Genomic DNA, 11,535 nt, shown 5'->3' with positions numbered 1-11,535 from the left:
TCAGTGCACAAGACACTGAACTCGTTTAAGGGCATTGTCCGTGACAGAGCTCGCTGCCTATCTGGCATGTCCAAAGGTGATATAGCCAAGGAACTTGACCAACAGTCCGTCACAGCTGTCAAAAGATTCACTATAAAGAAGGATGGGGTGGTCCAGCCGACCAACACCTACCTCCTTTAATTTCGCCCGAAGGTCTATTAAGCCTGGTTACTGTAGCATTGGAGTGGAGGTGTATATCACCAATCCTCTCAGGTGCTGCACCTGCCAAGTGTTTGGACATGAATCCAAGTCCTGACATGTCTATACTATTTGTTACTGCTGCGGTGACAAGCACGAGGCCACTGACTGCAGTTAGGATGTGAAGTGTGGAAACTGCGGTTGGAAGCATATGGCCTCATCCAAATCCTGTGGAAACGTTAATCTCAAATTTAAAAAAATTAAAAATGAATAGAATATCTCTTACCATGAAGCTAAGAAGAGGGTTGTAAGTCTTACCTTACTCTGCTGCTGTCTCTCGTCCTCCTGTCAACACTGCCTCTGTCGACTGCCAGACTGATCGAACATGAATCAAGTCTGTACAGCCACTTTAAACTGCTTCAGTTAAAAAACCAGCTGTGACACCTTCGTATGTGACTCCTCTAAAACAAAAACAAAACTGTCAAAATTGTTGAATCTCATACTCCCAAACCAGTTTCTGAGCCAGGACCAGAAAGTGTTAAACTTTCAAACAGGGAAAAGAAATTATTGAAAAAGAAGCAGCAAAAAGAACAGCTCCAAACCCAATGACCAAGGGCCACCTCTCCTTTAGAGATCCTTTGGTCCTCTGGACATGGAAGTAACGCCATTTCCACATGTAAATAGGAGTACTACAAAATTTTCCTCACGTTCGCATGGCATTTCTCCTATGGAAGCTTCACCTTGAATCCACAACACATAATACAATGGAACTGCAGAGGTCTTAAGAATTTTAATCCAAGATTTTAAACCGTCAGCGTCTTGACTCCAAGAAACATAGCTAAAAAACACAGATCTATTTGATATCCGTCAGTACAGTACCTACCACTCGTTTTCCCTTGCTGGTGTTAAAGCTACAGGAGGTTCTTCTATTCTGGTGAAGCAGGGCATTATCCATAGCCCTGTTCCACTCAATACTTCTCTACAAGCTGTTGCTGTCTGGGTTACTCTGTGGTGGAGCCTCCTGCAAAAGCAATTAAAAAAATTAGACACAATACACCATCAAGGCTTTAGGCTCTGTCTTGGAGCTTGTTGGACCTCTCCCGTAGACAGTTTGTATGTGGCCAACGAACCTTCACTCGAGCATCGCCGTATTAAACTCTTACTGCAATATATACAACACTAAATTGCACTCAAATAAATCACATCCAGTATACAATTGCGTTTTCCACCTTCAATATGAAAACCTGTTTTGAAATCTATCAAACCTGGTTCCACCACTTGGAATCAGAATTCAACCACACATGACCCCAGCTAAAATAGATCTAAATATTATATAACCTAACCGTCTTCTGTCTTCTTCTCCCTGGCAGATGGTGAAGCCAGCTAAAAATCAGAAACTAATCCTTTGGTATATCAACAATCCAACTACCAATTACGCTCCAAATATAATTCCCACAGGTCCATTTTTACAGACGGGTCCAAGGATGGTGGCAACGTTGCTAGTGCGACCACCATTGGATCCAGAACTGTGTCCTAAATAATTCCAGATTCTAGTTCTATCTCTACTGCTGAGGCCAAAGCTATCCTAACAGCTTTGATCTATATCAAACATAAAAATCAATTTAAACATTTCATCATCTCCTTTGATTCGTTGTTTTGCCTTCAGGCACTTAAAAATGTCTCATCATATCACCCTTATAGTTCCAGACATTTTAAAACTCCATAACTCCAAGTCATGGAGGCATAACAGGTGACTCAAAGCCGATGCTGCAGCTAAAGCAGCTCATGACAAACTGTTATCTCCACTACTGATCCCGTACAGTGATTTCGAACCAACTATTAAAAGTTATATTTGGAATCTCATGCAAAAGAGGTGGGACACCCAGGTAGGAAGCAATAAACTTCACGAATTGAAACCAACAATCGGTCTACCTACTTGTCATACCTAGTTGTCTGTCAAGACATGATTGTCGTATTGGCCACAGTCGGTTTACCCACGAATATCTGCTTAAGTCAGATGAGGACTTACCTCCTTAGTGTATCCCTGGCCCACAGCCCGTGTTTCCAAACTGTAAACATGATATTGTTAAGCTCAAATATGTTTAATAAATTGTCTTGAATATAACCTTGCACAAACGACTCAGTTGTAAACATATTAACTAAGTCTCGTCGCTATATGGCTGAAATAATGCCAATGCGATGTTACATTTTAACTTACCCACTCACTCAATGTAATAAAATTGGAGACACGGCTATTTTTGCAGCACACAGACATCTTTGACACACCTTTACCACTGATCTATAGTTTGGAGGATATACATCCGTGCCTTTATAAATCATTGACGAAGAAATAACATTCCGAATAAAACTGATTTAAAATGTTACTTTTATGTCAAAATTTTAGTTACATCTGATTTTTATTTTTTTATTCTGACATTACTGTTTATAAAATGCATGTGCCTAAGTTACTCAGTTGCAATATACGTACCAGTCATCAAACTTTGAAATAAGAGATTTAACCATAATGTTCTGCACCTTATAAAATGTATCCCACCATTAAGCGCGTCACACAGGTGTTAATTTATAAAAAAAATGATTTATCATTTCTTACAAAATTCGGACACTCATGCTTGAAATAGTGTTAAATTACATATATTTTTCGAAACAAACAAAAAACCATACAGACGTGTATGATACGTAAATTAATAAATCATAGTTGTATCTTCAATATGTACATTGACTGAACAACTGAGGCAATGAATATATTGACTTAAATTTTCAGTCAATAATCATATTGCCTGAAAAATGAGACTGGATTTTAGACAGATTGACTGAAATGAATAAGACTTCTTAATTAATCTCCTGATCTTTATTTGCATCTATTTTGATCAATGTAACTTGTGTAAGTAATCAAAAATGAATTGATAGGTTCTTTTACCATAAAAGTTTAAAATTCCAACATAAACAAAGTATTAATGTTATCTTTATTGACATAACATGCAGATCAGTAATAGACTATGACTGCTTAAGGTCATGCAGGTGTAATCTAATACTTATACACATGCACAAGTAACACAAGATATCAAATAAAACAATATCAGTCATTGCACAATGCAGATATATGTTTGTGTAAAGAGAAAAAAAGAATAACATTAATATTTTGTTGGAATTTTAAACATCAGTTTAGTTTAGAACAAGGAAACACAAAAAGCAGTGCCTGATAAAATTAAGAATGAGCTTTATCTGTATAAGCTGGATGAAGACAATGCAATGTTAATAGAATCATCATTATAGAAATTGAAAATTAGTATGAACATTTTGTTCTAATTTATAAGATAAAAGAATGTAGTTGGTACAAGAACCCTTGAATATGTATTTAAACTACTATATAGTGTCTTCCATGTATGAAAAGAGTATAATTCTCTAAAAAAAAAAAAAATTAGAAAAGGAAAGAATACAATATGTCTTGTATTTATCAAATTGAAATATAATCAAAAACAACCACAATTCATCCATAAAATCTTTTTATACAACATGCACCAACTAACCCTGAAATATCAAAATGGATTCAGTGATTTTCATTTATTTTATATTGAACATTGTATTATGATATCTAGCACATGACATATACCCTTCAACAAAAGAAACGCAAAGCCAGATTTGTCTGAGGTAGGAAAATACATTTATACTAGGAACCGTATAAGGTATTGAGCCAAAATGTTGTGGGGGAACACTTGGTGATTGTAGTCATCTCAGTTATCCGTACATAAGAGTAGTCGAAGGTGAAGGTCAGCTACCATCAATAACGCGTTTAGCGGCCTGACATCTGCCCATGGAAAAGACGAGTATACTAATCACATCCTGGGGAATGGTAGCCCACTCGGCCTGCAACGCAAAAGTCAACTGCTGCAACGTCTGATGTTGAGTGATGTCAATTCATGTTTATTTCCATCTCAACGTAGACAATAAGGAAAAACCTACAACATACAAAAATCACAGGCTCATTAGGTTACAATCACTGAGCAACAGAATGAAAATATATTTCTATGTACTGTTACAACAACATACAAAACACCTACACTTGATGTTTGACATTGTAGAAAAGCAAAAGTTCATTGATTGTATTTGAACATTAGGATGGACGGAATTGTAGATATAAATTGACAATTACTATTTTAAATGAGACCAAAGGAATAATGTACACATGAGTTTTGTGGAAATATTGCAATTAATGAAAATGACAATGAAATTCGGCTATGAAACTACTTTGTTACAGTTGGTCTTACAATACATATGACTGCAAAGAAAAGGTATTTCTAGTTTACAGCATAATGAAGAAAAGCACCAACACAAGCTCGACAAAGTCAATTTGCAACAATGGAATTACAAAATCGTAGATCGATATGGATAAACATCAGTCATGACATATCAATGAACTCACCCCCAGGTGACCCATTCGATAGTTGGGACTATCGGTCCGAAGTCACATCAGTCACCACTAAAGTTGATTTGCCTAACAATAATAATGACATAAATACAGTACAGGAAAACGATATTCAGTTTGGCACAAATGGTACAATGGCACATCAATAACGATGACTAAATTCGTCATTATAAAACAATCCTGAGAATTAAACGTAAATATAAGCATCGCCAGCCATGGCTAAACCTGAGTATGTTTACATTTCCTATCATGGCCGTCGAAACACAATGCATTGGCAAAGGGACGTAACTCATGTGGGCTAACACGCACTCGACTGAAACAAAGGACTGCGCTTTTGGCGCGAAATACCGTTCACTGACAGCGATGCGGAAATCACATATCATGCTCTATATACTTGAAATGTGCATAAAAGACAATATAAAAAGGAATAAAAGGAATAAGTATACATGGTTCTACTTAAGAATGAAATTATAAAGCGGTGCCAAGTCATGATTTGCCATACTTCATCAGATATTGCGAAGTTGCCACTACGGACCAATGTACTTTGGTCGGCCATTGAACACACGCACTACGCTATTTCTATCTCAATAATTCTAAGAACATGTGAAAAGACTAATATATCAACGCAATGTTTCTCAAAGTCAAATTACTCAATATATCTCAGCTCAGGGGGTGTACTTATGGTTGGTTATCGAGAAGAAAAGTAAATGCACGAGAGCGATTGTCGTCTGCTGCCTGCTTCGCTAGAGGCTTGGTGCACGTGCCGTATCTCGTGACGTATGTCGCAAAGATAGTTTACAATAAGACATTTTCATAATAGAAAGAGGACTTGGCTTTACATGGAATTATAATTATGAGAAAGTTAAGTGAAAATTACGAAATATAGTAAGGAAATATATAATCTGAAAGTTGCAAACTTCCGACGAAGATTAACGAAGTTTACGTAGCTAATTTGGTCACTTCAAACTCTCTTCACACATGCTGTATGCGGTCGAGCGTTTTTCGACTGGAATACACTGTTGCCTGCAAATTGGAGGACGTGTGGTAGTAGAATGTTGTAGATGTATAAGATTGACCTGGATATTGGCCAACCCTGTCCTGCCATGATGAGAGATGCCGCCCACTACATAACGCTACCCCCACCAAACATGTGCACTTCCTGTACGCAGTTTCCGGCGTAACATTCTCCCCGACGTCTGTAGACCCGTGCTCTTCCATCCCCTCTAGAAATCTTGATTCGTCCCTGAACAAGACATCTCTCCATAGCAGTTGAGTCCATACCCTGTGTTCACCACACCAATGCAGTCGTTGTTGACGATGTTGTCGACACAATATGACGCGTCGAACAGGACGTCTTGCTCGTAGACTCGCTGCTCTTAAACGGTTATCGTACGGTATGGTTAGAGATTCTGCGAAGGCCAGGTATTTGGGTTGCGGTTGAGGTAGCTGTGGTCGTCCTTTCCCGCAGGTGGCGCAGTCGGATTTAACAATCTTGGGCGGGGGGGTACTCTTGGTCGTCTTGGTCGTCGTTGTGACCCTTTGGGCACGCCAGAAACCAATGACAGTATGTTTGAATCCCGGTTCGCCCCTAGTATGTTGTCAGCATTATACCCGTGCTCGTGTGTTTCACCAATGTGAAATCACATCGGGCTTTAATCCCACATCAAGCTGACACGCCCTGATATAAGTGGAATAGTAGTCAAAGCGGCGTTAAACCCAACTCACTCACTGATTACTTACTCTCTCATCTGGTGGTTGACAAAAGTTGATATTTTGATTGGTGTAAGTGCCACTCATGAACATATTAACTTTGCCAGATCACAAGATGAGATAATTTTTTGCTATTATGGTTATTTGACAAGGAAAACAAAATTCCTCTGTTTATATATATATTTTTTATATCATGTCTTGATCAAACCACTTGACGTGATTAAAACAAACTTTTTAACTTCTAAAAATAATACCGATGGCCAAATGTTACATCATATAACATCACAACAGTTCTCCTATGCCCAACAGTTACGCAACATTACAACAACACTCTTAAGAATGGAACACACTGTGCGTTGCACGGCCGAGATTTATTTCCGCGATTGCGTAAACGTACATACATTTTTTGATGTTGCATACCTCAGATCTTACATACATTGAAACATACACTATTTGATCACAATTAACATTAGTATTATAGTGGCTCTTCAGCCCAGAGCAACATCACATCGTACGACTGCACATACAGCAGCTTACGTTTGTATTATAATGGCTCTTCAGCCCAGAGCAACATCACATCGTACGACTGCACATTCAGCAGCTTACCTTAGTATTATAGTGGCTCTTCAGCCCAGAGCAACATCACATCGTATGACTGCAGATACAGCAACTTACATTAGTATTATAATGGCTCTTCAGCCCAGAGCAACATCACATCGTCGTTTTACTACGCATACAGCAGCTTATATTAGTATCATAATGGCTCTTCAGCCCAGAGCAACATCACATCGTCGTTTTACTACGCATACAGCAGCTTACATTGTATTATAATGGCTCTGCAGCCTGGCGACAACAATACGCCCGAAAAATAAAACAAATCTGAATCTGTCCACACTGTCACATATCTGAAACATACAGACAACAGATTAAAACATTGAAAATGCAATACTTTTCACATAAAGATATAGAATAATCTAATGGCCGTGCTTGCACTTAGGGCGAGAATGAACAATTCAAATCTTCACACTCCTTAAGTACCCCAGTTTAACGCCACCTAGCGGGGCGGACTACTCACTTACATTAACGCTACACACTGCTAGGAGAAAGTAATTTCCTTCTAATTCATCCTTCAAATGAAAGAAATAATATTTCTCCTATGCCCAACAGTTACGCAACATTACAACAACACTCTTAAGAATGGAACACGCTGTGCATTGCACGGCCGAGAGCTACAAAGAAAGTCAAAGACCAAGAGAAAGGGAAACTTTCATTCTATTGTTAATACTATCCTTAATATATCCGTCCTTAGCATTCTCACTTTTCCATCTTCCATGTCTTTTAAACATACGGTCTGGTATGCCGCTGTTCGCTGCTGCTGTAGCACCACCACTACGTAGACTGTGTAGACCATAACTTTTAATGTTCGTAACAAAGGGGGACAATGCATCTAAGAAAAGTTCCCTCAGTCTAGTGTAAGACATAGGATTGTTGCTTTTTCTTAACACATAACCAGACGCACATTTGCTGAGGTTTCTGAAAACATACTGATCAGAATCTGCCGGAATACCTGCAGGTTTTAGATATTGTTTCAAACATTCAACTGGACACAATTTCGATTGAGTTCTACTGATAACGAGCCAGGCTCCGTCTCTATATACATCTGTTTTAGACTTTTCCATAAAAACTGTCATGTGAGAATCATAAAATATTATATCCGAACGAGAAATATTAATCAGTTCAGAAGATCTTAAGAATCCAGCATAAGCCAACAAGCACATTGCTAGTATTCTCAAATCAGACAAAGATGCATTTACAATTTTTGAATCGTACAACCTCTCTAGAATAGCAACAGTAACTGGCTCCTTCTTAACAACAGACTTAGCCAATTTTCGTTTAGCTGCTTCCAACACATTTTTCACAAGACCATTTTCAGTAGGACTCTCAAACCCCACACTACAATGTGCATGCCTTAAGCTATAGAAGGCTGTAATGACAGGTGACACTGTATCACTCTGTTGGACAATAGATAAAAGATAAATAGCACAATGCAGGTGCGAAATAGGTAATACATCCGGCATATTATTCATTTTTGCCCACATTTGCCAAGCAGCAAAACCGTATGTATATTTCTTGACAGTGGACTCGGCTCTCGACTCTGACAACAGGTCCGGCAGACCGTTAGCCAGCTTGCGAATAGGAACAGGAAGATGATCAAGCTCATTTTTATATGTACGCTGGAACACATCTGTAACATTGAAAACATCAATCAGCGATAATCTACAAGAAGAGCAAGCATGTTAAATTGCAAATCTGTTTCACCAAGCATTCCTCCTGGAATCCTACTAGCTATATAAGACTCTCTGGAAGTAGACAAATACATACAACTTTTAACTTGCGGAATAAACATTGAATTTGAATTTAATAAAGGCCAGAAACAAGCAGAATGCCACTCGGGGACGACAAGTGTTCCCGTAGCACCACATTGTGCCAGATGCTTGATTGTTTGTGGAATCAGACAAATAGGGGGCACAATCCAGCTCATTGTTCCTTTCCAGTTCACAGTAAAGCAGTCCACAGCAGCACATCCAGGGTTGCTATAACGTGAATTGAATACCTCTAATTGGGTGTTATAATAGGTTGCAAACCGATCAACATCATGAGGGCCCCACTTGCCATTCACGTTTTGAAATATGCTTTTAGCAATACCCCAGTCATCATAGTCGACCATACGACTAAGGTAATCTGCTTTATGGTTCTCATAGCAAGGGATCCACTGTAAATGTAGATCAATACTATTCTTCACACATAAGTCAAATATTTCTAAAGCAAGTGACTGTAAGTGGATCTTCATACTCCCTTTCTCAATAATTGTTGCAACATTTTTATTGTCTGTGAACCACTTGATACTCTGATGTGATAAACTAGACACAAAACTCTGCAACACCATATGCACGGCTTTCAGCTAACTCCAAGCCGAGCTAAGCATTGCCTCGTCCCTTGACCACTGCCCATGGGAAGGGACATTATCCAATTCCACACAGTAGCCACCGTAAACCACTATCACTTGCATCTGAATATACTAGTTTCCTTGAAACTGTTGTCTGAACTAGATATCTGGAACAATACTTATGTAAGCTACATGACCAAAACTGCAACTGTTTGATACTTGAATCTGACAACACAATATAGCTATGCCAAGACGGGGATGCAACAACATCAATACTCAGAGATCTTGTCATCAGCTGAGAGATTGGACCCATCACAATTTTCATAGACATTATCTGACCAACGACAGAAGCTATGTATTTCACTGGGAAATAGCTATGGTTAGATTGTAATAACACGGTAATGCACTTCAATACCTTATCCCTTTTTCTGTCAGGAACACTCATGATCATAGATGTTGTATCAATCCTGAAACCTAACCACTCAATTGACTGAGACGGCAACCAAAGGGACTTTTCTACTTTAGGAACGAAACCTGATCCGAGTAGATCCTGCTTAACAGCTGCACCCGACGCGTGTGCCTCGTCCTGTGAAGAACCTGAAAGAATACCATCATCTCAGAAAGTTACTATTCTGTATCCCTCATACCTCCATTTCTTAACCAACTGTCTTATAACTTTGGTGAATACATTTGCAGCTGATGTTAATCCAAAGGGAAGCACAAGGAATTTGTAATAGTGAACGATTCCTGTTTGATCAGCCCATGAAAATCCGAGATAATCAGTATGAGGGGGAAAAATATCAATGTGGTGATAAGCAGAATGGATATCAAATTTTATGAGCCAGTCATTTTCTCTGTTGTAATTCAAAGCTATCTTCCAATCCTCATATTTCACACTATGCTTGTACACATAATTGTTAATTCTGTGAAGATCTAAAATTAATCTCTTCTTCCCGGAAGACTGGACTGATACGGACAGTGGACTGACGATAGTAGGAGGAGTATCACACCCGCATATCAGACTTTTCGTCTCCAGCTCATCAATAGCCTGTGTGACAAAGTCTTTGTGTTTGAAAGCTGATTGGTTATTTCTTGCATACATAAAAGGTGGTTGAAATATAAATGGGATCTTATACCCATTAGCAATCAAATCTACAACAAAATGTGAAGAACCAATATTTATCCAGAATTGCAACCTGCTCTTGAGACTCCCCCTAACCACAATTTCAGCTGTACCTTGCTCATACTCATAATAGTCATATGTAATATTTTGAGAAAATTGCAAATCATCAACAACGCCATCATGACGGAAATACTCAACTGACAGGTCTTGCGAACTATTGATTCCCTTGGGATGAGCCTCCGGCTGCAAAACTGGACAGTGTCTGGGCTGACACATTGTTGTTTTGGGGACAGTCTCTTCTGAAGTGACTGAAGTCACCGCACGTAAAGCATGCTCCTGTCCTCTGACCTTTGGCACGAAAAGGCTGGTTTATGATAGGTTGAATATGTTGCACAGAAGAAGCAGGAAGAAAAGCACCTTGCACGGGCCGGGTAAAGGTTGCTGATTGCCTGGATGACCTACTTGGATATGGCGCTTGGCGTGAACGTTTGGAATGGAGTAACGCAGTACATAACGCTACCCCCACCAAACCTGTGCACTTCCTGTACACAGTTTCCGGCGTAACATTCTCCCCGACGTCTGTAGACCCGTGCTTTTCCATCCCCTCTAGAAATCTTGATTCGTCCCTGAACCAGACATCTCTCCATGGCAGTTGAGACCATACCCTGTGTTCACCACACCAATGCAGTCGTTGTTGACGATGTTGTCGACACAATATGACGCGTCGAACAGGACGTCTTGCTCGTAGACCCGCTGCTCTTAAACGGTTATCGTACGGTATGGTTAGAGATTCTGCGAAGGCCAGGTATTTGGGATGCGGTTGAGGTAGCTGTGGTCGTCCTCTCCCGCAGGTGGCGCAGTCGGATTTAACGATCTTGGGTTGGGGGGGGGGGGGGGGGGGGGGGGGGGGTTACTCTTGGTCGTCTTGGTCGTCGTTGTGACCCTTTGGGCGCGCCAGAAACCTATGACAGTATGTTTGAATCCCGGTTCGCCCCTAGTATGTTGTCAGCACTAAACCCGTGCTCGTGTATTTCACCAATGTGGTGAACGTCTAAGACATACATCACATCGGACTTTAATCCCACATCAAGCTGACACGCCCTGATATAAGTGGAATACTAATCAAAGCGGCGT

Source organism: Haliotis rufescens, unplaced genomic scaffold (genome assembly GCF_023055435.1).
Source record: "Haliotis rufescens isolate VD_foot unplaced genomic scaffold, xgHalRufe1.0.p SCAF_16, whole genome shotgun sequence".
NCBI lineage: Eukaryota > Metazoa > Mollusca > Gastropoda > Lepetellida > Haliotidae > Haliotis > Haliotis rufescens.
The sequence above is the reverse complement of the archived record's forward strand: the minus strand, read 5'-3'. Positions refer to the sequence as shown.